This window comes from Microtus oregoni, unplaced genomic scaffold (assembly GCF_018167655.1).
Source record: "Microtus oregoni isolate MIOR12 unplaced genomic scaffold, Mior012 000023F_ref0000262, whole genome shotgun sequence".
Classification (NCBI taxonomy): domain Eukaryota; kingdom Metazoa; phylum Chordata; class Mammalia; order Rodentia; family Cricetidae; genus Microtus; species Microtus oregoni.
In genome coordinates, this window is record NW_024543082.1 from 33,094,002 (window position 1) to 33,120,576 (window position 26,575).

Sequence of the window (26,575 nt, forward strand, 5' to 3'; positions counted from 1 at the left end):
TTACAGGTGGGTACCCCAACCACCACAACACTTAACTTTCAAGTATGTATATCTTTTAACATCACTGAATGCATATTTATACTTTATTTGAAATAAGCTATTAGCCTACACCAAAATTAACCACATAAAATATAGCACAGTAAGAGCACAATGATAATGCCGGGCAGTGGTGGCCACACCTTTAATCCCAGCACTCCAGAGGCAGAAGCAGGAAGATCTCTTTGAGGCCAGTCTGGTCTAGAATGAGTTCCAGGACAGCCAAGGCTACATAGAGAAACTCTGTCTCAAAAAGTAAAACCAAATAATGAAGACAACCACTAGAAGACAACCAGACAACCACTAAAATACAACCTATTTTTGCCTTCGACTCAAGCACCAACCTTCAGGAAAGTGCGACTGTCTACTCCTCGCTACTCTCTACAGGCTCCCAGCGTTCAAACTCTAGAGGAGTCCTCAAGAGGTCCCAGCATTTGTACCATTCCCCTAAACTTACACTCGCTTCTACAGCTGCTAACACCTGAATAGACTCATTTTAATAAACACCCGGTATAAAATTATCAGCCATCTTAAGCCAGCTAAAAGAACTAACTGCCATCACTTACAGAAAAGGAGCTCAATCAATTCAGGGCTATAAATGACATCTTACAGATTTACTGCCTCCCAGTTTGGATTCCAAATTTGGATCATCGAGCCAACATTGAAAAGTTACAAGATACATTATCAAAAAAGTTACTATTTCAAAAGCACTCTTCCTACTCTCCCAAGCCATTTACAATAGGGTCTTCAAGGATATTTACATCCTGATATCTGTAACCTAGAAACTGCAGCTCTTGTAGATGTGGGTTAGTAACCAATCTTAAGGGGACACCATACACAATTATCACCATGAACCCTAAATGCCATCATATATGCTCCTTAAGACAAAAGCAGGAGACATGACATGGGCACAGAAGATACCAACATGACACAGCCGCAGTCAAATGTTAGCTAGCAGTCACCAGCTAGCTAACCAAAGGTCAGCCAAGAGATTCTCTCCCACAGCTTCCCAAGAAAACACAGACGAGCCCTGTGGCCTCCTGGATGACAGTCTAGTGGCTGTCATCGAACAGTTCATCTCCAAAGCTATCAAAGCACACCTATGCTTTAAGTCATGAAGTTTTCCTAAGATCTTACATCAGACACAGGAAGCTAATACTAGGAGCAAAGAAAAACATTTCAATCTTCATATAATATATTCACTCTAGAAATGCCTCCTAGGAGATGCTCTGCCTGCATAAGTGCTCCTGGGTCCTTTATGTTCCTAAATGGAAAGTTGCACTTAATATCCATCTCATTTGGAGTGATTTCCAACCAGTACTTCATAGGGAGCCCCTTCCAGCTTCACCAGGACATGGATAAACTCTACCACCAGTGTGCTCAGCCAAGTCCAACACTCGTCTATCCCATCTCCAACAGTACCAGTCAAGAAGCTCTCACGTATTCTATACAAACAGCCAGAGTGAGGACGTTAAGTGAAGCCTCAGGAGCATGGAAGAAAACTGCTGCGAACTCCTCACTACCAAAGGCTGCGGGCTTTTCACACTGCTCTTCCCTGCCTGTGCCTTGCAGCTTGATAACGAGCCCACAGACCTCTACCCTTCATGTCACAATGGGTTAGCAGCCACCCAGTCTTGGTCAAAACCAAACCAAAACTAATTCACTGACAAGGAAGATAGTCCAGGCTTGGAGAGCTGTCTCACCAAGAAAAGCCACTTATTTTAATTACCTACAATCAAGATTTGGTGGCACAATTACAAACTGCTCAAGATTTTCAAGACCCTGTGTTCTGTCCACTAAAAGAGCCTGCTCTTCCCCTCCCAGGACTGCTGGGACAAGGAGGCATGTACTAAGACCTACTCACATACTCTGCATCCCAACCTTAGTTCCTCTGAGAGTTTCCCATCATCCTCTTGCCTGCTGGGTCCTTGTTAAGCTCCGCAGCACAGCAAAGGGCTCTCCCGCTTCCTGACACTGTCCCTGCTGTTGCAAGGTATGCTCTTGACATAAAGACCACCTCACACGCTCTCCTTCTGGTTACTGGAGAAAGCAATTCTTAGGAGCAGTATCAGAACTGCTAAGTCTCCTCTAGTAGATTCCAACTTTCTTATGGACAAGGAGCCCCTTACTCAGCTTGGCCTTGTCAAAGAGCAAAGCTCAGGGTCTTCCACACAGACCACACTCAAGAAGAATTTAACTGAGGGCATCAAGCTGTCACCTATTATCCTATGGGAACTATGCAAAAACAACAGTATGTATTCATGATTTGGTTTCACTGGCTCGGAGTCCTTCTCCTCCTACCTGGGGTTCCCTTGGATTTCTACGGGAGTGGAGTGTCACCTCTCACCTCTGGGCAAACCACCCAAACACACAGCAGACACTCCATTTACACAGCTCCTAACGCTTTTACGGAACAACTTCAGAAACAGCCCATTTCGTGTTCTCTCAGCCTATGAGGTAATGAAGCACTTTCGTATGAGAAAATGACACACCAACTACCTATGGAAGTGGTTTCCACACTACTGACAGCTCCATCTGAATCACCCTGAGGGGCTTGTTAAAAATTCAGATTCTGAGACAGAACCATCATAATCTCCTGAGGGCAGAGCCTGAGCCTACAAACTGAACAAGATCCCTAGGCAATCTTGACATGTGGCCAAATTGGGAATTTATGGTAAGAACCCAGAGTCCAGAAGTCTGGATGGCATTCAGGAAGGTTTTCTAGGCAGGCTCACAAGAGGCCCTCCACTGCAGAGACTAAATGTGTATCTATCTAATAGAAGGTGGCACAACGCTTCATGAGGCAAACATATATAGTCAGGTTTGGTAAATTATATATTTTTAATTAACTTCAAATATCTTTCATTACCCCATTCTTAGCATTTTTATGCACTACCTGCCAAAATAATTTACCTTGTGTGAAATCCGTAACTGGTTTAAAAAGAAGATGGGGAGAAGGAGGTAGCACTGAAGAGATGGCTCGGCATTTAAGGGCATTTGTAAAGGACATGGGTTCAGCTCCCAGCACCACATGGCTGCTCACTATCATCTATAATTCCAGTTCCAGAGGATCAAATGTTTTCTTCTCACCTCTACAGGCATCACACATGAGCATGCACATGTGCGCACGCACTTACACACACACACACACACACACACACACACAGGTAAAACGCTGACACAAATAAAATAAATAAATAGGTCTTTTTTTAAAAAAGGCAAAAAGTTCTCCCCCAGAACCGAACCGTCCACCCAGTGTGACTTCATGGCCAAGCACTTTCCTGATAACTTCCCATCTGCTATTCAGGGGAAATGACCATGTGTCTCCCCATAAACAGAATAGGCCACTTTAGAGCTCTAAAGTCCTTGTGCTTTCCTGCACAGACACCCTCCCCACAGATGAAAGCAGAATGAGATTTCAAAAAATGAACAACTGAGGCAGACCCCCACCCCACCTTGACCTCAAATATCTGCTCCAGCAGCGTGGCTGTTGGTCAGAATACACTATGGTTTAGGTGCCTAGTGCGACTAACTCCCTTCACAAGGATACCTCTCATGTGGTACAAAATTTCCTAACAAAATTCTGGACACTGAAACTGCTTAGAAGACTACTCATCAGACTCTCTAAGTCTCTACACAAGACAGTGACAGCCAGGACAACTTGAAAGCACGGCAGGAAGAAGCAAAAACACTGAACACAGCCCTCAATTGTCTATTCCTTCCCTCCACCCTCAATGTCATGCTACTAACTAGACTATACACTTATAGGTATTTTGGTAGTTTTCTTATAAAAGAGAATAGGTTAAAAATCACTCTCCTATGTCTGCCATCCCTGTCCTCAGCACTCACCAGCTCCTGGGAAGCATTTCTAGGTGTATCCAGCTCAAAGCAAAGAGAGAAGCCGGCAAGCAGATGTCAACATTATTCCATTCCTTTCCTACAGGACTTGGGCACGGGCCAGTCTTCTCCCCTCCCTCACTGTGCAGGAGCAGACACAGAACTGGCCTTACTCCCTGGAAGAGGCAGCCATGGCTGAGCAACACACTGGACAGGAACCTGCCTCTGAAGGAGCATCTCCTGGGTCTTGTGTGGAGCAGGCAGCGCCTTGGCTCACCCTTAAGAACTGGAGAGTGTGCAGGTCTAAAGCTGTCTAGCCCTCCTTTCCCTGTACAAAGACAGCATAGCTCACTGTGGGAATACCTGAGGTGTTTTATGGATTGCAACATGACCCAAGAGGTGGTTTATTTGATGAACTACACAGCCTGGCTTTTATCTTATAGTATGGTGCTTTGACATGTAAGTTGGAGCTGAGAAGCCCATTAAAGTACTCAGGATCACCTCTGCCCTAGTCCTAAATCTGTGCTTATGCATTCTATCAAAATTACAAATATACAATTTAATTGAATTTGAAATTACATTAATTATATGGCTTATTCAATGTACTTATAGCTAAAAGCTGATACACTTATATCATTGTATAATGAAATCTTGGACAGGTCAACACAAAGTGCCGCCTTTCGTTATGTCAGAGAATGTCCACTGGCTCAAATCAACCACTCCTGCAATAGCCATACCTTGTACGGTCCCCTCCCCTGAGACTGACCTGCCATATGATCAGAGAATATGGGAAAGTGGCCTGCTTCCAGAAATGAACTCCTACATGCCCTGGTAGCTCCAGCTCCAGCACCTCTGGAAGCAGTCACTCCTTAAGAAGCCCAACTGCCTGAAACTAACTGTGAGAAATTCCAGATAGTGAGGAAAAGGGCAATATGGGAGATGAAAGGAACACCAGACAAGTGAAGGCTTAGACAACTTGGACTGTACAGTGACAGCAGACACCATGTGGAATGGAAATAATACTGCCCAAACTAGAATTAAGCAAACAATAAGTACTGTGGCTTACGTCACTGTGACGGTTTGTTAAGCAGCAACAAGTAACCCCGACATTTTGTATACCAACAATATGGGGAAATCACAATGAAGCTGTTTGGAAACTATTTTGCAGTAACAGTCTCTCCTCTGAAATGATGTCTTCTTTAATTGAAAGAGAGGCTGTGAATCCTGCCTTCTCATGTCAACAGAGCCATGGAATTTGTACCAAACAGCTAATGCTGAGAAAGAAGAAGGGTAGAACCCCATATCCAGATTACTAGACACACAGACACACAGACAGAAGCAGGGAGGCACAGCACTTCAACCTCTGTCTGAGGCTGTGTTCAGACTGCCACTGTGGAAGCAGAGCCTACAGCAGCACTGAACACTGAACCTGTTACTGCTTTATCTGGATGTCCCATCCTAGCACTATGCCTAGGTCTCTGCTCTTCAGTCTGTACTATGACTGCATTGCAGCACCAGGTACTCAGCTCTGAATATTGCTGTCTTCTCCAAAGATGAGCTTAGAACCTGACAGCACTAAGAGCTGGGGATTAAGCTGAAGCAATGTCTCGGTGATTAAGAGCATTTGTTTCTCTTCCAGAGGGACCTGAGTTTGATTCCCAGCACCCACATCAGGTGGTTCACAACCTGTAACTCAAATTCCCTCTTCTGAAATCCATAGGCATCTATATTCACACATGTGCATACACACAGAGACACACATAATTAATTTGTGTTTAACATTAAAAGAAAGACAAATCCCAAGATGTTTGGGTATGGATGAACTAGCTGCCCTCTGCCATATGAGGGCACAGCCGGACCATGGAGAAGCAGGCAGGCCTTCACCACACCGACTCTGCTGGTGACTCAGTCCTCGACGTCTCACAATAACTGTGGCAGGTAGTGTCATAGCAGCACCAAAGACTGAGAAAGGCCCTGAATACAAATAATAATTTTATAAAAACGTGTAATAAAATGAGAACATAAGACAAAAACTAAGGAAAACAACAGAAAAAAATCACTTCCTTCCTACCAAACTACAAAATAAACTAAAGATGGCATCTAAATGAGTAGCTGAGGCGATGGAGGCTTCCCTCACACCACTCCAACAGGGCTGGAATATAAGCATTTTATGCTAGTTCCAAAGGACATGATTTTCTGCTTTAATTCCCCACCTGAGCCAGCTAAAACTGAGCCTCAAAGAGGCACACAGACACTTGTTAGTCTAACCTCATATCTATCAGCTATGCAACCTTGGGCAATTTGCTCAACAGCGTTTATGGAAGATGAATAATGGTTTGCAGAGCTGCACCGCAATTAAATGAGATAATACAACATTTGGAAATGATAATGAACAACAAAAAGTTTGAGTGGCATTATATTAGACAACATAACATTTGCTTGTTTAATGTTACAAGCATCTGCTACGCCAGCTCTGTGTTTCACAGACAATGTAAAAGCAGCACAGACAACATGCTCAAGGAAAAGCTAAGAGTAAAGGAACAGAAAAGCGAAACACAGGAAATTCAGACTATTCAGAATAGAATGACCTGGAAAGATAAACTAGAGCCTGATACAAACAGAATCTGAAAACTTTAATAATAAATTTGTTTTTCACTCCATAGTAGTAAGAGTCATGAAAGATTACAGAATTCATGAAACAGAGCACATTCGGGGTGGGAACAGAAAAAGGATAACAATACAAAACACACACGCACGCACACACGCAAACAAACAAAATCCTGAGAGGACCAAAGTTTCGGCAAGTACTCAACACACTGCGTAATCCACTCACTCGACTCTGCTAGCTCACAAACCTGCAACCAAGAGAAATCTCAATTAACACCAGTTTTAAAGGATTTTTTTTAAACTACAATGGGGGAGGGGAGAGCTGGGAGAAGAGGAGGCAGGGGAACTGAGTCAGGAAGTAATGTATGAAAGAATAAAAGAAAACAATTAAATAAATAAAACTACTACAACAAGACAGTGATGCAGTTTTTAGACAGAGAGATGACAGTGACCACAGACAAGAGAATGAAAAAGTCCAGACAGTAAGGGTTTACAAGTTGCTAGCATCTAACCACCTTAGAAAGAGGGACAAGCTCTCTGCCTGCCTCCCTAGAACCCAGAACATTATACAGTAGCAATAAAGTATCCTCCCAAAGAAAGAACGCATTAGCATCGCCCTTACAATTACTCCATGCACCACACCATTCAACACACAGACAGACCATAGTCTAGTCTGACAAAAGATGTAACCAACAAATAAATACACCTACCTAGGAAATTTAGGAGAATGGATATGAAATAAGGAAAAGAACAAGCTCAGGGTGCTTTAAAATCCAGAGAGGGAAAATGCCATCCTCAATGAGCCAGGAAAGGCTCTGAACATCACAGTTGAGATTTGAAGATACATTCACGCCCATCTGCATCCACTTCCTCTTCACGACTACACTGGGCAGGAAGTCGATATCCTTAGACCCAGAACTCAAGATCAGAGCCATGCACACGGCTGGGGAAAAACAGGGCTAGTACTCAAAACCAAACCTGAAGACCAGAAACACAGATGTACATTTTACCACTTCACCATACTGTTGGTGACAATTCTGGCTCCCATGACACTAACTCTGTTCACCCATGTGTATCTCTTTTTCCCTGTGAACAGGCCAAGGGCTTGCCTTTATCCAAGAAAATGCAACAAAAGTAATGCAGATGTCACTTCCACAGTTGTGACATGACTGTCAACTGCCTGTAGAGTGAGTGTCCTACTCTGGCCTTGACAAAGTAAACAAGTAATCAGAAAAGAACTAAATGGCAGGAATTTAAGATGGATACCTGCCAAATGGCAAAAAGAAACTAAAGTTGCCAGTCTTCCTATGGCAGCAACAGTGTACTTTTACTAGAGATCTTTCCCCCAATCAAATCTAATACAAATTTTAAAGACTGACTCTCAGAAACCGAGGTAATGCCCCAGTGTTTTCCACTGCTAATTTTGTGAGGATACTGTCACACAGCAAGAGAAAAATGTATTGTTTGTCACACAATAATGTTTGGCCACCCATGCTGCTCTGCTGGGAGGCTTATTTTCAACTATTATGCATATCAAGTCAATCAAGGCTATAGTTACAATCACTTTTCCTAAATAGGGTCTCTTTCTGTAGCCCTGGCTACCCTGGACCTCCCCACCCAGACCAAGGTGAAGCTACAGTGTTCCTTTTAACTCTGCCTCTCTGATGTTCAACTACAGGCATGAGGCACTATCACAGTAGGCCAACATTTTTTTTTGGGGGGGGGGGGCTTTTTTTGAGACACGGTCTCCCCATGTAGTCTTCACCTATAGAACTTGGTCTACAGAACTTGCTATAGACCAGGCTGGCCTCAAACTCCTCTGCCTGGAGTACTATGGCGGCACCATACCTAACTACAATGACACTTAAGCAAGACTCGGGTAACAAGATGTCAACAGGAAACTCTAATGGAAGCCTGGACTTCACAAGACCACTGTACACGCCAGTCTGCTAACTCTGTCCTGTCAGTCTCCTAGCCTTCCAGCTCACTGCTCTGTTGGCTCTACCCTGCATTTCCCACGTCACATTTTACAGTGTTTACTGCGCTAACCTGAACCTTCTCGATACTTTCCATGCTTGTGTCCCTATCTAATTGTTAATGTCCTTGTGCATTAATTTTAACATCTGTGTACAATTTTACATTTGTTTCAATTGAATCCCTGTAAGTCACGGAACTTTAACTGGATGCCACAGTTTACATAGTTACAGAGCACACAGTTACTCTAGGACTAGGCTAGCCCTCTAGGGTCTTCATAAGCACTGCATTTAGTGAGATCTTCCCACTCTAAGTATAATGTACGTAAGTAATCCTCAAGTCTCTCGGGCCCTCTGTAGGCTCTGAGGACTGCTCCACCTGCAGCTCCCCCACAAGGCGCTCCTCGCACAGGAAGCTTGCACACCACACTGCAGACAGGGGCTTGCTCAGGTAAGAGGGACCACTGAGAAGCAGAGCTGTTTGCCTCTCCTCCTCTCGAGAGCACTACTCCTCAGAGAAGAACCTCATGGCTTCAGCAACTCCAGCCCTCTTCCTCAAGCAGTACAGTCACCCTGCTGGAGCTGAGGCCATCCTCCCTGAACTGAGGGGTAGAAACCTCCTCCGGATTCATTTCCCATCTGTCAAGGATCACATTTGTGTTCAGTGGCCATGTATCTTTCTGTGCTACTTATTGTTCAATAATAAAAGTATTCTAAATGTGGATGGTAGGAAATGACATTTAGACATTTAGACATAGGCCAAGACAGAAGCCATGACTCCTCATTTAAGCTTAAACTAAATGTTTTCTAGGATGTAACTTCTACAGACAGAGGGACCCATTCTCTGTGACACCATCCCTGCTTCGTTTCTGTAATTATATGAGCGGCCTCCCTCCCACTCTATCTTACTATAAAATATAAGTGCTGAGAAGACAGGTATACCAAGTGGCTTCTGTATCTCCATCTGGACTGTGCCCTGACTAGAACAGCACACTCAACCAGCAGCAAATCACTCAGGAGCCTTTTACTTACTATTCACTGAACTCATCACGAGTAAATTCTAACCTAAATGCAGGTAAGCCTGCCCCAGGAGACCTCTCTAGCACTGGCTACCTACTTAGCATGGACTAAGTAAAGGGTTACTTAGGAACTCATTCTGACTTTGGGCTAGCCTGAAAAGTAAGTAACTAAAAGAAAGCCTTGTACAGGTACCAGGACATAGTCACACCAACCAAATGCAAACCACAGACTCAATCACTGCCACTTGTCCTGACACCACTGAAAACAAACTAAATGCTACAACCAGAATCTGCCACTGCTGCCACTGAACACAAACTGTACAATGTGCCTGACTTCCTGAGACACACAGCCAGCACAGGCAAGACAGGAACGGGAACATGACCACATTCTATCTGCTCAGAAAAAGACAAGCAAAATCTACTTCCCAACAACACCCATCCAAGGAAGCACTCTCCAACCAGAAAAGTGTTTAAGAGTGATGGCACACACATTTAATCCCAGCAGAGCCAGGTGGTGTGAGTTCAAGGCCAGCCTGGTCTACAGAGCAAGTTCCAGGACAGCCAGGGCTATACAGAGAAACCCTGGGGGTAGGGGAGGATGAACTGATGCCAGGGTTCTAGGCCACCAAGATCCTTAGGTTAATTAATGGCTGAAGCTTGGTTCCCTACCTTCAAAATGCTGAATTAGACTTATCTGGTAGTAGCATGTGGACCTACTAAGAGTAATATATAGCAAAACTGAATTCCCTGCATCTTACCTGAATAACTTATAAAATACAGATAATATTAGTGACTTTGTAGAGCTGTTGAACAGGGTCGATAGCTAATAATAAATATCTGGTTCAAAGGCTTGCATAATGCAGGGAACTAACAGTGGCAGTTGTCACTACTAAATAGTCCCTTACTTCTTAACGGGCTCAGGGTTACGTGAGCCCTTCTTGCAAACCACCACCACCACCACCACCACCGACAAGAGTGGTGACAGAGCCTGTGTCCTCAGGCCAAGGCCAGCCTGGGCTATGTGAGTTCCAAGAGTTACACAGACACACTGTCTCAAACTGCAAACAAGCTGGAGGTTCCAAGTTTGTACTTTACCGTGGTACTATTACTTGGAAACCAGTCACTGAGAAAAGTTGTGGAATTGGACTGAGAACCATTTTAAATGCTGTCCTTATAAGCTTACAAAGCCTGCTGCACCTGGCAAGACTGACATGACAGCTTCACTAGCTTCAACTGCAGGTGCAAGATTCACTTCTGCAAACTCTCCACACAACAAGCTTTCCCTCACTCTTGTTTCGTCAGCCAACAACTCAAGGTGAAAATCCCAGCCAGAAGGCATGCACACTGTCTTCACTTTCCTGGCACCTTCCAGAGCTAGCCTCATTTACATGTGGACATGAGGACTGCTACAAAGCTAGATCCAGCCTCCAGCTGGATCAACGTCACTCTGCTGGCCAGGAGCAATGGCTGAGGAACACAGTACAAACTGATTCCTGCAGTGATTGTAAACTGCCCTAAGAGGGGTGTGCGCACCTATGGAGGCTGAGGCAGGAGTGCAGTGAACTGACACCAGCCTGGACCATTTGGCAAGACCCTATCTCAGCCAAACAATAAAGCTGCTCCAAAGATCCACTCAGAGTTGTATGGACTTCAGTAAACTACCACAATGGGCTATTCCTATAACACAGGGGGTGCCATCTTTCCACTCCTCATACCCGTATTCTTCCCAATAGAAAGCAGGCATTTATAAGCATTTAATATACAAATAAGTAATTTCTTTCTCCTATGCAGAGCACAGAGAGCTCTCCAATCTTACTGGAGCTTTTGTTTTAAGGAGCGCCTGCCTCACCCTGCGGCCCAGAATTCTGTATGAAGCTTCAACTCAGCACAGTCCTGCCTAAAAACTGACCTGAATGTGCCACCATACTGGGATTCCAGCCTCATCCCTCTCTGAAACACCCAGCTCTTCCCTTCCTAGGCTCCCAAATTCCCTGTCTTACTCCATTCCAGATGCAAACATACCCTGCTCTAGTTCTCTGGTCCCTGGGACTAACTGAAGAAAAAAATTAAAGAAGTTTATTGCTCCATTCAACAAATGTTTATTTAATGCTTATACTATACCAGGTACCTTGAATGCCTAAGACTGAAAATCACTGAGGGTAAAGCACTGCTCATGTCTGAAGAGGATTAATCAAAGAGGCACTAAAAACTAACACTAGTAAGTATTATGAACAAAGACTAGACAGACATGAGATTTTATAAACTAAGAATAACTTGGTGAGGGGGCTGTGCCTTGCCTAACAAAGTGATTGTTCAGCTAGAACTGAACGAGGAAGCCAGTTACCTAAACAGCACAATCACTCCAGACCAAACAGCAACAGTGAAGAGAGACAGCGGTAAGTCACAGTCACATGATCAGACAGAGCTGAGGCACAAGTCAGTCACGAGTACAGGTCATTTAGGCAAGGGCACAAGTTCTATGACTCCTTTGGTCTTCACCCTAAAAGTCACAACACTATTAAGTAGGGTTTTGCGGAGGGAGGAATCTGTTTTTTTGTTTTGGGGGGTTTTGGTTTTTACTTTGTCTGTTTCAAGGCAAGAGTCCGGCAGAGTAACCTAGCCCTGCCTCACCTTCCTGAGTAAAATTACAGGTGTGCAGGCATAAGGACCTGAGTTTGACCCTGTCACCCATGTGAGGAGCAGAGTGTGGTGGCACATACTGTAGAAGCAGAGCCAGGCAGATCCCTGGGGACTCACCCAACAGCCAGACTAGCCTAATCACGGATTTCCGACTTGGGGAGAAGACACTGTCTCCAAAGTAAACCTGAGGAACCTCACCAGAGGCTGAGGACCACAACCTCTGACCACAAAATCTCTTTTACTTTTTCATGACAGAGAAATGTTGCTTCTCTAGACAGTCAAATTCCTCTCCCACTGTTGCCCTTTCAACTGAACTTCTATCCCGAACCTCCGCCATAGGTCTGCATCCTCTACCCATGATGCACCACACATCCTGAAAAGTCCCCTCTGCAGGCCTGACTGCACCACTGCTGATTAACTGCTGGCCACTTCCTAGGTGAACTCACCTACCTCCACCACCATCTTCAACTCTGCTACAGAATTGCCATAAGGAAATAGACAAATCACACTATACTCAATGAGCTCCTATTCCTTTTCTTATCCTTGCTATCACAAGAGGAATTATTCATCAATAATAAATATGCTTGATATAAAGATAAAGCAAAAGTCACAATGGCGATGACAACTGTTTTCAAGATACATGGTCAAAGCACAGCAAACTTCTCAGCAGACAGTACAGTCAGGACTACAGCCCTAAGTAGAGCTAAATACAGTTTAGCTCAAAAGTAACTGCCTAAAGGACTCCAAGATCATTTCTGACCTTCAAAAATAATTTTTAGGTTCATGAAGTCACAGATCCTGTGTCCCTTTGATGAGAATTTAATGTATGTCTATGTTATCCTTTAACCTACACAGAAAACCATAAAGGATTTTCCCCACCAGAATATATTTCCATAATGGCAAAAAGAGCAGTGGCCCTTGTCCCAGCGTTGATTTCCAGGCTCCAGTTCACATCTGGCACTCTTTGGTGCTCCACAGATAAATAGTTCTGGCCAGCATGGTGGCGCATGCCTTAAATCCCAGGACTCAGGGCAGATGCAGGAGGATCTCAGTGAGTTCAAGGCCAGCCTGGTATACATAGGGAGTTCCAAGCCAGTAGTGTGTATATGTGCACGTACACATATACATGTATAGTCACACATAGTGAGATCCTGCCTTATAAATCAGTAATAGTCCTATCATCACACAAGAACATGCTTTTTAGTACTCAGACTTCAAATCAGGATGCATGTGCAGACAACGGAACGCGAGGCTCACAGGATGCTGAGACACCTGGTGTAAGCTGCAGGCGCCCATGCTCTGCTGCTCTCCATTTCCAGCGTCACAGGTTCGAAACCTTTTCCCACCCCCAGAACAGAAGACACAAGCTCCAGGAACAATTCTTCAGGTCTCAACTGTCACTGCAAACATTCCACTGAGGACTTACGGAATCCTCCCACCCATCCTCCCGTATTCAGCTGCTCCCTACCTCCAAACCTCAGTCATCTTGCTATCTACTAAAACTTGTACTCCCCTTGTCTTCCACCTTTTCCCTTCTCAGTTTCTCACACTTATTGGCCTTCCCAATGTTCCTTACTTACGGCACCACCGGCCAGAACTCTCATTCCTGCATGAGCCCCTTCCTCTCCTCCCCCTCATCCTGTCACCTTCCCTCCCTCTCCTCTCCAAAGCCCAATACCACATTCTACAACAGGAACGCACCACACCTAAGTGTCCCAAATGTTGCTCAAGGCCCCTAACTACCTTACCTGCCTGTGCTCCCACTAGCTCTTCACACGGCAACGCCTCTGAGCCACTAGCCTTGCCTACACTGGCTTTTCCTTGAATGCACATCTATGGAAAGCGGTTAGATCCCCTTCACCTTTGCACTAACAGCAACCACCATTCACACCTCACACAGAGAACATGCAGACATTTCCTCAACTGAAGAGAAGGCCTTTTCCAGACGTTTACAATTTATCAAAACATCAGTTATTCAACAGGATAAAGAAAAACCAGCAAATAATTAATCTATCTTTCTTTAACTATACATCTAACAAAGAGTGAATACTTTGTCATTTAAAAGCATAGGCCTCAGCCTTTAATTCCAGGAGGCAGAGGCAGACAGATTTCTGTGAGTTCAAGGCCAGCCTGGTCTATAGAGTTTGTTCCAGGACAGCCAGGGCTACACAGAGAAACCTTGTCATGAAAAAACCAAAAAGAAGGAAGGAAGGAAGGGAGGGAGGGAGGGAGGGAGGGAGGGAGGGAGGGGGGAGGGGGAGGGAAGAGAGAGAGACAGAGAGACAGAGAGAGAGGGAGAGAGAGAGAGAGAGAGAGATTGATTCAAACCAACTGTCAAATATTTAAAACTTTAAGTACCTGCCCTGGTTAAAAATTGGGGAAATGGCCAGCACACTTAATCCCAGCACTTGGGTGGCAGAAAAGGGCAGATCTCGTGAGTTCAAGACCAGCCTGTTCTACAGAGGAAGTTCTAGGACAGCTACTGCTACACAAAGTAATCTTGTCTCAAAAAAGGAAAGGCAAAAAAAAAAAAAAAAACAAATTCAAAACAAAAAAGAAAGCATTAGAGAAATGCACTCTTGAGACAGTGATTGTCAACACATAAAATGGTAGTATATTTTAGAAGACAACTTGGCAATATGCATTCAAATATGCTTATAGCTGGCACATAGCTTTCCTTATAAATGGCATCCTACAGCAAATGTTCAGAACACAATTATATGTACCAATAAGTGTACTAGAGGAGCATTGTTTAAAACAGTAAATTATGAAAACAATTTTAATGTCCCTTCATGACAGCTAAATAAGCCAAAGAACACATAAAACGAAATAGTTCTCAATCAAAAAACCAAAAACAAACAAACAAAATTAAGCCCTGAAAAGGAAGGGCTAGGGACGTATCTCAATTGGTAGAGTACTTGCCTATAACTCATGAATCCCACCCGGGGTTTGAAGCCGAGTATGGTATAAAATGGACATGGAGACACATATCCATAACAACATTCCAGAGGTTGAAACAAGAGAACAAGAAGGTCAAGAGAGCCTGGGCTACATGAGATCCTATCAAGAAAGAAATGGAAGAAACGAAAAGAGAGAGGGGAAGAGGCCAGAAAGATGGCCCCATGCTTAAGAGCTCATACTGCTCTTCCAAAGGAGTCCAGATCAGTTCCCAGTACCTAAGTGGGGGCCCATAACTGCCTCTACGTTCTGGGAAATCTTACACCCTCCTCTGGCACCCAAGGGCACTTACACACATGTGGCACACACTCACTCAGACACACATATACCTAGTCATAAATAAAAATTCAAAAACAAATCCTTTTTAAATGTTTAAAGAACACTGGGCATGGTGGTATGTACTTTAATCCCCAAGGCGGAGACAGGCAGACTTCTGTAAATTTAAGGCCAGCTTGGTCTACAAAGCAAGTTCCAGGTCAGCCAGATAGAAAGTGAGACCTTGTCATCAAAACAAACAAAAACAATCTAGAAAAGAAAAATACATACACAGAAGTCAGGTGAGGTAGCTCATTCCTGTAACTTTAGTGACTAAAATGAGGCAGGAGGATGGCAATGAGTCTGAAGTCAGTGTGAGTTACAAAGTGAATTCCATACCAGTCAGGACTACAGAAAGAGTAGTAACCAAAATAAATACATAAAGCCAGGCCAGGGCCAGGTGATAGTGGAACACGCCTCTAAACCCAGCACTTGAGGGGCAGAGGCAGGGGGACGACTGTGAGTTCAAGGCCAGCCTGGTCTACATGAGCTAGTTCCAGGACAGTCTCCAAAGCTAGAGAACCCCTGCCTCGAAAAACAAAAATAAATAAATAGGCCCGGTGATACAGGCCTTTAATCCCAGAAACTCCGAAGGCTAATGCAAGAAGATCTGAGCTCAAGGTCTGCCTGGGACAGAGTGAATCCAAGGGCACAGCATGCACAGCAAGGCACTCTACAGTAGAAGCAAATTCTTAGCCAAATAAACAGCCACCCTACCAAAGACCACAAATCCCAGCCTCCTGTACAGCTAAGGCCACATGACTAAATTTGACCAATAGCACAGGAAAAGATGACACGCTGTTGTCTAAATGGACCTTACCATCTAATGGAGAGGAAGAGACAGACATGCAATGAATAAGTATATATAAATCACCAATGATTCACTATACAGCTATCAGCAATAAAGGTTGTGAAAGTAGAAAATCCTGCTTGGCTTGGGAGGGCGGGGAAGGGGCTGTGGAACAGGGCTTGCCTAGTGTGTGTAAAGTCCCAGGTTTAATTCTTGCCTCCCCCACCAAAGGCATCTGAGCAGTAATGCAGAGAAAGAAAATATGTTTTTAGAAGGAGCCAGGGAAGGAAGAGAAGTAAGTGGTCATTGGGCCATGTGCACAAGAACCTGACAACTGACAACCTGTCACAGGCAAGGAAGTGACCCTGAGACCTAGGGCCTGAAGTCACTCCCTGAAAGGGATGGTCGCTACTGGGACTGTCCTGACTGAAGGGAGTCTTTGTTCCTATCTCAAAGGAAGGTGATCTCTCTAGAGCTCCACACAGCCTCAATTGCTACCCCTAACCAAGTACCAAGCAGATCTGAGAGAGATGCCACGGTCTCAACACCCTTCCACCCAAACGTGTGCTGCCGGACAGTAAACCTCAACCACAAGTCCCATTAATACTCCTAAATAAAAAACCCAACTCATCATTGGAATTGTGTTTTGTTTTTTAATAAAAAAAAAATAGGGAAGGAACAAAAAAGTTAGGGTTTATTTGATGATGGGGGTGCTATTCAGAGTTGATGCCTTGTCATCAAGAGATGTTCTTGCCGGACGGTGGTGGCGGACGCCTTTAATCCCAGCACTCGGGAGGCAGAGGCAGGCGGATCTCTGTGAGTTCAAAACCAGCCTGGTCTACAAGAGCTAGCTCCAGGACAGGCTCCAAAACCACAGAGAAACCCTGTCTTGAAAAACAAAAAAATAAATAAAAAAATAAAAAAGAGAGATGTTCTTAAGATGACTACTGTATTACATATGCACATGCCCCTTCATCAAAAAGTATTTATCTTGTCAAAATTTAGCTTAACAATAATAATATTATATAAACTTTCAAAAACTCGCTTACAAAAGAGGCATCTATGAAGAACTGCCAAGAACCCAATGTGGTTCTCCGTCAACGAAAAGTGTCTCGGTGGCACCAAGGCAGTGAAGATATTCAATGTAAGGTTTCATTCTCAATCAAGAACTGTAACTCCTTGGAGGATTCTCAAGGAACAATTTCAAAGCCAAAGTATAACTTTAAAAAGCATAGCTGTTTTATATAAATACAATGTATCACCATCATTTTGTTTTAATAAACCAAAATTTAAAACTGAGACTTGTCTACATTATCTAATATAAACGTCCACTTTAGTCATGTGAAACCTGCCTTCAACTCTCACACGCCCAGCAACAGACTTCACACTCCAGCCTAACACTGAAGTTGACAGGAGACAAGAGTTCAAGATTCCTTCGTTTAGGGACAACAAAGGAGAAACTTTAGGTAACTTGAAATAATGATTTTTTTTTTCAAGTAATTAAACACCAATTTTAATCTCTATATTTTGTAATCCCAAATTGTGCAAGCATTGGGTTATGAATTACCACAGGCTGTCTAGCCATCAAATACTGCCAAGTAGCCAGGACAACACAGGGTCCCAGTCTCCGGAAGGTACACCCACTGCACACACTACTATGGTAAAGCATGCTGTCAAGCTTCAGGTGACCCTGACTGATATTTCCAAGCAAGTCTTTTGCTTCTGAAGTGAAAATAGACAAGTAGAAATGGAGGAAAATAGACAAGTACTCAAAGGCGAGTAGACAGCTGGGGCCAAGGTACTGCTTAGGAATACCCCAAAATTATCAGGACTAATAAGGCAAACACAGAGCCAAGCTCTTGCCAGAGACTTTCTGGAAGCTCACGGTGGTTGCTGATTTGGAGGTCAAGCTCTCTCTCAAGAGGTGGGGGGGACATTGCTGGGAGGAGGGGCACTAACTGCAGGTACAAAGAGCTCTCTGAGACAGGAGGAAAATGACAAATTCACACACATCTGATCACCAGCACCAAGAAAGTCACAAATCAAGCCGCCCTGGATCTTGTCATGCCATGCAGTAGGAAACAGTTACCCAAAGTCCCACCCAGGCTGTCTTCCTACAATAGACTAGGCCCTGTAACATCTCCATGTGATTTACATTCTGTGCTATTAAAAAGAACAGGTTTAAAGTAACACACAGAGTACATGTACACACAACGGGGTTCACGGCCTGTCACATCTGTAACAAGGTGTCTTTACTTTCCCAGCACTGCAGACTCAGCTCCTTGAATACATTGTTGCACTTGCTCCTCCTCACCCCCATCTCTAGGTCACAGATACAGGAAGCCATAAGTCAAAGTAGGGACACATTTCAAGGGAGATTTTCTAGCCAAGGGTCTTTTGACTATCCATGTTATCTTGACTATTATTTTCTTAATCCAGAGAACACAGTAAAGGTTAAGGTTCAATTTTTAATAGGTCACACACCAAAATGTTTTCAGAAAAGCTCTCATTGGATCACTTCCTACCCTTACTAACAATTACCATTCACTCAATGCTATTCCTTGAAAGATACCAATCTTTTCACCATCCACCAGTCGTAAGACATAGGTGCCCTTACAGACACAGGGAAGAGCCTTCTAGAAGAATTTCTGAGCTTATCTGTCTCTGAGGTAACTATGAACTTTCTGTAGCCATTTTTACAAGAGAACTTGGTGTAGATGCTGACAAGAGTCTTTTAACTTTTTGGCAAGGTCTGAAGTCTGTTTGGACAGCTCCCATGGACACCACTGCCATGCCAAGGCAAAGGCTCCGAAGGCCAGCTTTCCTTAAGACATGGACCCTGAAAATTCAGTCACTAGAACCAAATAAACTTCCCTAACCACTACTCCTCTCAACTCTTAACCAGTGAACTCCGAGTTCCTGTCTCCCATGTACAGCCTATCTGGAAGTGCAATTCTTTAAGAATGATTGAAAAGAGAAACTTAAGAGAGAAAAAGTAAAGCAATTCCACTACATTACTTCAATCTCAAATCAAAGAACCTACCAGTTATCTAATATGCAAAGTCCAAAAGGATCAAAATGGAAAGCAAAGTATTGAAAGAAGGACAAAACAACTTTACAACAAACTTTATGACTTAACAACATACAAAAGTAGAACTCTATGCTATAATTACAATTCAATGTGAAAAACAAAATGCACCAGTGTTTTTTAGTTCTTCCATTCTTCCACCTTTTCAAAAGCTGACTAGTTTGCTTGGGGGGGGGGGGTGACAGGTTTCATTAAGAGTGCTCTCTCTGACTGCCCTTCTGCAACCCTAAATTAACTCCACCAAAACCTGTACCCAGTCTGTAGGTTAGAGCCCTGAGTCATCACACAGTACCTAATAAGTCACAGGCTGGGGATCAGAAGCCCAGGCTGACAACTGACATCTGCCTCCCAGAGACCTGACTGTGTGACCTTGGACTAATCACTGCCCTCCTCTAGGCTCAGTCTGCTCACCTGTAAAATGGGTAACATTTCCTATTGGTAAGTTAAGCGAGGGAACACATAAAACTAGTTAAGAAGGCCTGGCACTAATCTTTGAGTGTGCAAACACTGTTACAAGGTACATTTTCTGGCGATCTGGCAGAACTCAAGAAGCAAACGATACTGCACCTCGATGACAGGATTCTTAGAATCTAGGGCTGGGCAAAAGACAGACAGGTCGTCGGAGTCACTGACTCACGAATGCTGCCGTTTTTTAACTATTTCGGGGTAGGGAGGGGCCTTTGGCTAAGAGCTGATATTCAGCCGCTCTGATGCCTCTGGGGCTTGAGTGGGTCTGTGCCTATAAATAGCCCGGTGAAGTTTTGTTGCGATACACAGGTATCCATTCTGATTCGTGTCTCCTCCCGCACCTAAGCAGGTCACCCCGGGCCCTCCGGTGGCCAGGATGGCCCGCGCTCCCCGCCCGACTTCCGAGCACCCCGGGTTCCCAGGCCTGGGCGCGGGCCCACAGGGCCTCGAAGACCGCAGGCTCGCCGACCTTCGCCGGCCGGCCCGGCCCGGCCCTGCGTCTTCGCCTCCCGGCTGCCAGCCCCATTTTCTTAACCCGTACATTGTCCTTGCCTAGAACCCCGACGTTCCGCACGCCGGTGGGGACCGAGAGGAGGGACGAGGGAGGAGCTGGGGGAAGAGGATGAGGAGGAAGAGGAGGAGGAGGAAGACAGCCTCCTCCCCTGCGCCCGGGAGGCCAGTGGAGGTCTGGCGCCGGCCGGGCCCGAGGCCGCGGGTCCCACCCGCCGCAACTTTCCTCGGGGACCCGGCCTTGCCCGGGCTCCCTCCCGCGGTGGCAGGCCCCGGGCCGCCCTCTCGCTCCTAAGATGGCAGGTCCCTCCCTCCCTCCGCGAGAGACCTGGCGAGCTCGGCTCGCAGGGCCCCGGGAAGCCGCGCGCAGGGTCGGGACGCGCCGCGCAGGGCCGCGCCGGGCGGGGCGGACACTCACCGGGACGATGGCGGGGCGCTTGCGCCGCTCCCTCCGGTGAGTCTCAGCCTCGGCTCCCGCGCCGCGCCGCGCTCCCGCCGCGGCCTCCGCAGCCAGCGCCGCCCCGGCCGCCTCTCTCCGCCCCCGGCGTCCCCGGCTCCGCGCCGCAGACGCGCTGGCTCAGGGTCCCGGCCGGCCGGCGGGGCCGGCGGCGCCCGCGGCCGGGGAGGCGACAGCCCCTCCCCGGCAAATACCGCAGTCCCCGGGCCCCCGAGAGCCGGCGGCGGGGCCCGGCGCGGAGGGCGGCGGCGGCGGCGGCGAGGCCGGGCGCCGAGCGGCGGCCGCTGCCGGCCGCTTCTTCCCGACGAGGATTTTTGTAAATCTCACAAAATGGCGCGCGCTCCGAAGCTGCGCAGCGAGGAGCGCCGGGGCCCGAGCGGCGGCGGCGGCGGCTCCGCCAGGAGAGCCCGGACCGCCCGCCCCCGATCCCGCACAGACACTCGCGCACACTCACCGCGCGCACACTCGCCCTCGCACACGCTCCCTCACACTCACACCGGTCCCGCCCGCTCGCCGGCGGCGGCGGCGGCAGCAGCGGCACCCACAGCAGCAGCAGGAACAGCAGCAGAAGCGGCGGCGGCGGCGGCGCTCGCACCCCCGCTCAGGGAGCCCGCTCTCTCAGCCCGACCCGGGCCGCGATCGGCAGCAGCGACGGCAGCAGTCTCCCCGGATCCCCCCGCCGCGGTTGCCGCCGCCACCCCCGCCTCACTCCAATGGGGCTTTTTATTATTATTCGGGCGGGAAGCGAAAGGGTTTAAAAAAAAACCAACCAACAAAATGGCGACGGACCGACCCGGTCGCTATAGCAACTGTCAATCAAAACGCAAAACCCCGGCTGACGTGCTGACGTCCTCCTCCCGCCCCCCCGGCCCCAAGCCGGCGGGCGGGGCCTGTTGCCCGGGCAACGGCAGATTCCGTTCCCTCCTTCCCCTCTCTCCTCCGTCCCCCAGCCAACCACCCAACCCCCCTCAGGTCACGTGAAGGATAAATTCGGAGCTCGGGCCCGCTACGAGTGTCAGAGGAGGGCGCGTGATTCGCTCGGGGGAGGGGAGAGGAGGGAAGGGAAGGGACGGGGGCGAGGCGGTGGCCTGCCGGTGCGCGGGTGCGCGAGCGAGCTAGCACCGGCCGCCCCGCCCCGCCCCCGCGCTCGCTCCCACGCTGACTGCGGCCCGGCCGGCGCGCGCGCCCGCGGCGCGAGCCCGCGGCCAACCCCGCCCGCGCAGGCCCGGGAGGGAGGGAACGGGAGGCCGCCCGCCCCGCGCCTCACCGAGGTCGCGGTCGCGAGCCCCTCGCCCGAGCCGGCCTGCTAGTGTCCGCGACGAGCTCGGGCAGCGGCCACCCCCGCGCTCGGCTCGGCTCGGCTCACCTCCGGAATCCGTCCCCGGCTGCGGGCGCGCGGCCGCCACCTTGATCAGACCGTGACCGCGCCCGAGCCGCGCCGACCGCGCAGAAACTTTCCAGGCTGGGCACGCTCCCGGGCGCCGGTTCCCCCGGCTTCTCCATCGGAATGCCCAGCCTGGACCAACCCCAGGCCTTTTTTTTTTTTTTTTTTTTTTTTTTTTTTTTTTTTTTGGTCCTTGCTTGTCATAAGCCACCTCGGTTTCCTGATTCTTAATTTGCCCACTTGGCCTTAACTGTCGAGTCTTACTGGAATTCTGCCTTTTTATTCATTCTTCCGCTTAGCTGAATACCGCTGGGTGTGCTCTCCGGCCATTGACACCGAAGTCTGCTGTGCTGGCTACTTTGTAATTAGACAGCCACTGGCTCAATTTGTATTTTGTACCTATTCTGAAATAACGGCCTTAATGGCCTGAAAGGGTATATACATTAAGATATAGGCCTGTGTGTGTATACATTGTTGCGTAGCAAAAATCACTGGATTGATTTCTAAACTTGATGTTTGCCATATTTATGTAGACGTTTTGCTTAAGCTGTTTGCAACAATTGCAATAGGTGCAGTCTTACAAACAAATGTAAGAACACCGATAAATACTCTCCTCTGTGCAGTGTGGCCCTAGGAAACACTTGCTTTACATGATTTCCAACAAACATCCTACAGCTAGTACACCGTTGGAACACTAATGCTAAAGTAAATTAGGGTTCGGAAAGGAAAATAGCTTGCTTTAGACTGCCCGGGATATCAAAAAGTTGCGGCACCCCACCAAAGTTCTTTCGGCTACATTTGCAAATTTGCACTGTTGATGTAATTAAAGTCCACAGTCAACATAATTAATCAAGAAAGAGGAAGTGGCCTAGAGTGTCCCCTTCACAGAATTTAGCACCTGATTCTTCCCAAACACAAGCTTGCCCCAGCTCCCCCCGCCCCCCTCCCCCAGCCCTACCTCCAGGCTCCTCACTCCACTGGCCAGAGTTTCTTTTCCAACACAACACTAAAAACTAAATTCCCATCAAATGTTTATTGTTCATAAAGGAGGGAACCTGCTTAATCTATGGATTACCTTGGCCAACTATGACAATGCCTCAAGAAATTGTCAGTCAGGTCAAGCTAGAAGGTGTTCAGAGTGAGGCAGGATTAGGAAGTGTTGGTCCCCACATCTGGGAGGGGCAACCTCTCCCCACCCAACACAACCTTGTCTGATATCAGTCAAAGAATTGTCCTGCCTGAGTTGGGATGCTATTCAATGTTTGACATGAACATCACCTAAAAAGTGGCCTACGAATTATCACTATTGACAAGGGTAGGACACGGTTGCCTCTGGAATAAGTGCCAGTTTAGTGTTGACTGGAGAAATTAGACCTCTGGTTTTATCTGAGAGCCTGGGACAGCAAAGACAAGCCCAGACTCTTAAGTCACTGCCATTCAGCTCATTCTACAGCATCCCATTCTACAAAGAGAAGACGGGCGATGAGTGATGTCACATCGGGGTGAGGACATTTGCAAACCCCGGGTTCCCACCACACCATAGTGTGTATTTGAAGAAAGAATCTACACAGAGATCAAGTCAAAAAATGAGCACTTTGGGCCAGACCCAGATTTGAAACTACCAATGTCCTTCCTTATAACAAGCTAGACCTAGAGACAGACACAACAAACCACTGACAAGGACCGGAAAATCCCGGCACAAGGAAGATCTGGGGCTGCGGAGCCCCAGCGAGAGGCCTCAACAGATTCTCCTCCCAGCCTTGCAAGAGAGAGAGGGGGGCTCAGTTTCCACCTCGCCTGTGGGCTTCTAACGTTCACAGCTGTGGAATGATGCACCCTTGCTATTTAGTCTGCACCTTCTTGGTAAGAACTTGCTGGGGAGCTAACAAGGTATCTCCTGGCTGCCCCACATCCCTTCACCCCCACATCATGGCGGTGCCCTATTTTAAGCCTATTAGACTGTATAGATGGAATCCTGCTGGGAGCTAAACCAAATATTCCAAGGACAAGTGAACTCATGTTCTAATCCCATCTCTGCCCCTTATGCAAGGTGAGAAGGGGAACAATTCCGAATCCAGCCCTGTACAGCTCAGGGCCTGCCGTCCAACAGGCTTCCATCCTTACAGATTCGGGACTGAGGGAGCACCTTCTGGAAACTTTAATGCAAATTATTCTAATTTTAAAGCCATCCATGTATATAAAATACTAAAACAAATTAAAGCAAGATGAAGGCCTTATGGAAACTGACCTTGATAATATGCTAGGAACTAAGAAGTTAATAGTTCTCTGCATCTGAGGTCCTAAAACAAAAGATAAAAGTGTGTGGTCATTTAAGGCAATTTAACACTATGAAAGAGCAGCGCTGTAAAATTGACTCACAGAAGTTGTTCCTAGAGCGGCTGGGTCAAAACCCGGGCTCTTACAATCCTCATGCTTTATTAAGGAGACAAATAATAGGGACAGAGCATGAAGATATATTCAGCGTACCCACACTGAAAAAGAGAACAGAGGGGTCCAGTGACCGCACCCCAGACTGTGTTGGCCAGAAGTCTAGATTTAGATAGAGGGCAAGAGGGAGGAATGGTTAGGCAGTCCCTGCAGAGTGCAGTGCCTCCCTGGGCAGCCTCTGAGCTCAGACAAGTTGTCAGACAAAGGGGCGAAGTCTCTCTCAGCCAAGTTCCTCTTCTGGCTGGCACCAGACCTTTTCTCCTCCCAGCATGCAGCTCCTGGGGAAATTCCAGCTCCACGGGGTGAATTGTTTCAGCAGTCCCCGCAGCCAGGGGGAAACTGCACTTCCTCCTCCCAGGACGTTACAGGATCACCCAGAGAGGTCCCCTCCTGTGGTCTTCACAGTAGCCCATATCTCTCAGGGTTTCCTAGGAAAACATGGGTGAGTGCTCACACCACACATGCCCTGGCCTTCCTTCTTTATTACTCATAAAAATTCTTTTTGGTTTTGTTTGTTTGTGTGTTTTGATTTAGCTCCCTGAGGACCTAAGGGCTGGTGGTAATGGTGGCTGGGAGAAGAGGAGGCACTCTCTTCAATGGTGTAGCCACTGACTGCTAAATGACCTAGGCTTCTCCAGTAAATAATCTCTCACCCACTCTCCTGTAAGCAACTTCAATAAAACTCACTGTGTCACCCCCCCTCCACAACGTGTTTATTGGATATCTGTCCTCTGTGAATATCTCTGGTGTCCACTCAGGGAGGTGGGGAGAGGGACCACCTTTTTATTGACTTCTCTGCTGCCAAAAAATAGGGTTTGAAAGAAATGAGAGTGCTGTGGTCGGGCCACATCATGGATATCAAAACGAGGCACGCAGCAAGACAGCCATTTCTCTGCATCTACCTCCGCTCTTATATCATAGACAGCGTACATAACATAAGCCAAGGTAAGTCTTCCCAGACTTCCCGCTGCTTCTCTCTACCATGGTCCCATACAAAGTGCTCGGCCAGCATCTTACAGTTGCTCATGGAATTCAACTGCTTTGTGCCAAGATATGGTCAAACAGTGCCCTTGTCTTTCTTGAAAGCAATACTCATTACCTTCTCATCCTATAGGTATGTTTGCCAAGATTATTTCATGGATTATTATTAATAATTTATTTTCCTGAAACTTTAAGGAAAAAATGAATATAAAATATGAAGTTTCAGCAAGGACGAGAGTATGCCTCAATCAGGAGGAAGGTGAGAGTAGACCCCTGAAAGTTGTCTCCAGACCTCCACATGGGTACCACTCATGCATGCCCTGCACACAAGCTTTCTCATGTACAAACAAACACACACAGTCTCCTCTAATAATAATTTTTTCTTAATATTTAAAAAATATGAAATTGTTAGGTTGACATACTGTTATAGAATAATCTTTTTGTACACTGTGAAGATGTATCTTTGCCAAGTCACCTTCTGATTGGTTTCATATAGAGCTGACTGGCCAATAGCTAGATAGGAAGAGGTTCGGTGGGACTTCTGGGCCAAAAGAGAAGAAGAGGAGGTGAATCTAGGTGCTGGAGAGACACCAGAGGACACAGAGAGGAAGCAGGACATGCAAGAGAGGTAAAAACCACGAGCCATGTGGCCGCACATAGATTAATAAAAATGAGCTAAGTTATAAGAGCTAGTTAAAAACAAACCTAAGCTAAGGTTGAGCTTTCATAATTAATTACAAGACTCCGTGTCATTTTTATGTGAGCTGGCAGCCCAAAGAAAAATCCGTCTACAACATACATGGTCCCCACTGTTTGAGAGCATCCCGAAACCGTGCTGTGATTTAGGCAACCCTTAGGAAGAAGTGCAGTACCCATACTGATTCACACCTGTCTTAGGGGTTCTTTGGCTGCAACAAAACACCATGACCAAAGCAGCTTGGGGAGGAAAGGGTTTATTTGGTATATATCCCAGCACTGTTCATCAGCAAAGGAAGTCGGGACAGGAACTCAAGCAGGGCTGGAACCTGGAGGCAGGAGCTGATGCAGGGGCCATGAAGGAATGC

At 46.7% G+C, this 26,575-nt stretch overlaps 1 protein-coding gene across 3 annotated transcripts in view; it reads right to left on the reverse strand.

The window, feature by feature from the left end:
• Dyrk1a (dual specificity tyrosine phosphorylation regulated kinase 1A) overlaps positions 1-21,520 on the reverse strand; it is a 117,625-nt gene extending 96,105 nt beyond the window's left edge. For 2 of the 3 annotated variants that reach the window (XM_041672944.1, XM_041672942.1), the window contains exon 1: positions 20,660-21,520. The gene's annotated coding sequence lies outside the window, so the exon portion shown is untranslated. The remainder of the gene's footprint in view (positions 1-20,659) is intronic. The other variant, XM_041672943.1, reaches the window with a different exon arrangement.
• Between the last annotated feature and the right edge of the window lie 5,055 nt (positions 21,521-26,575).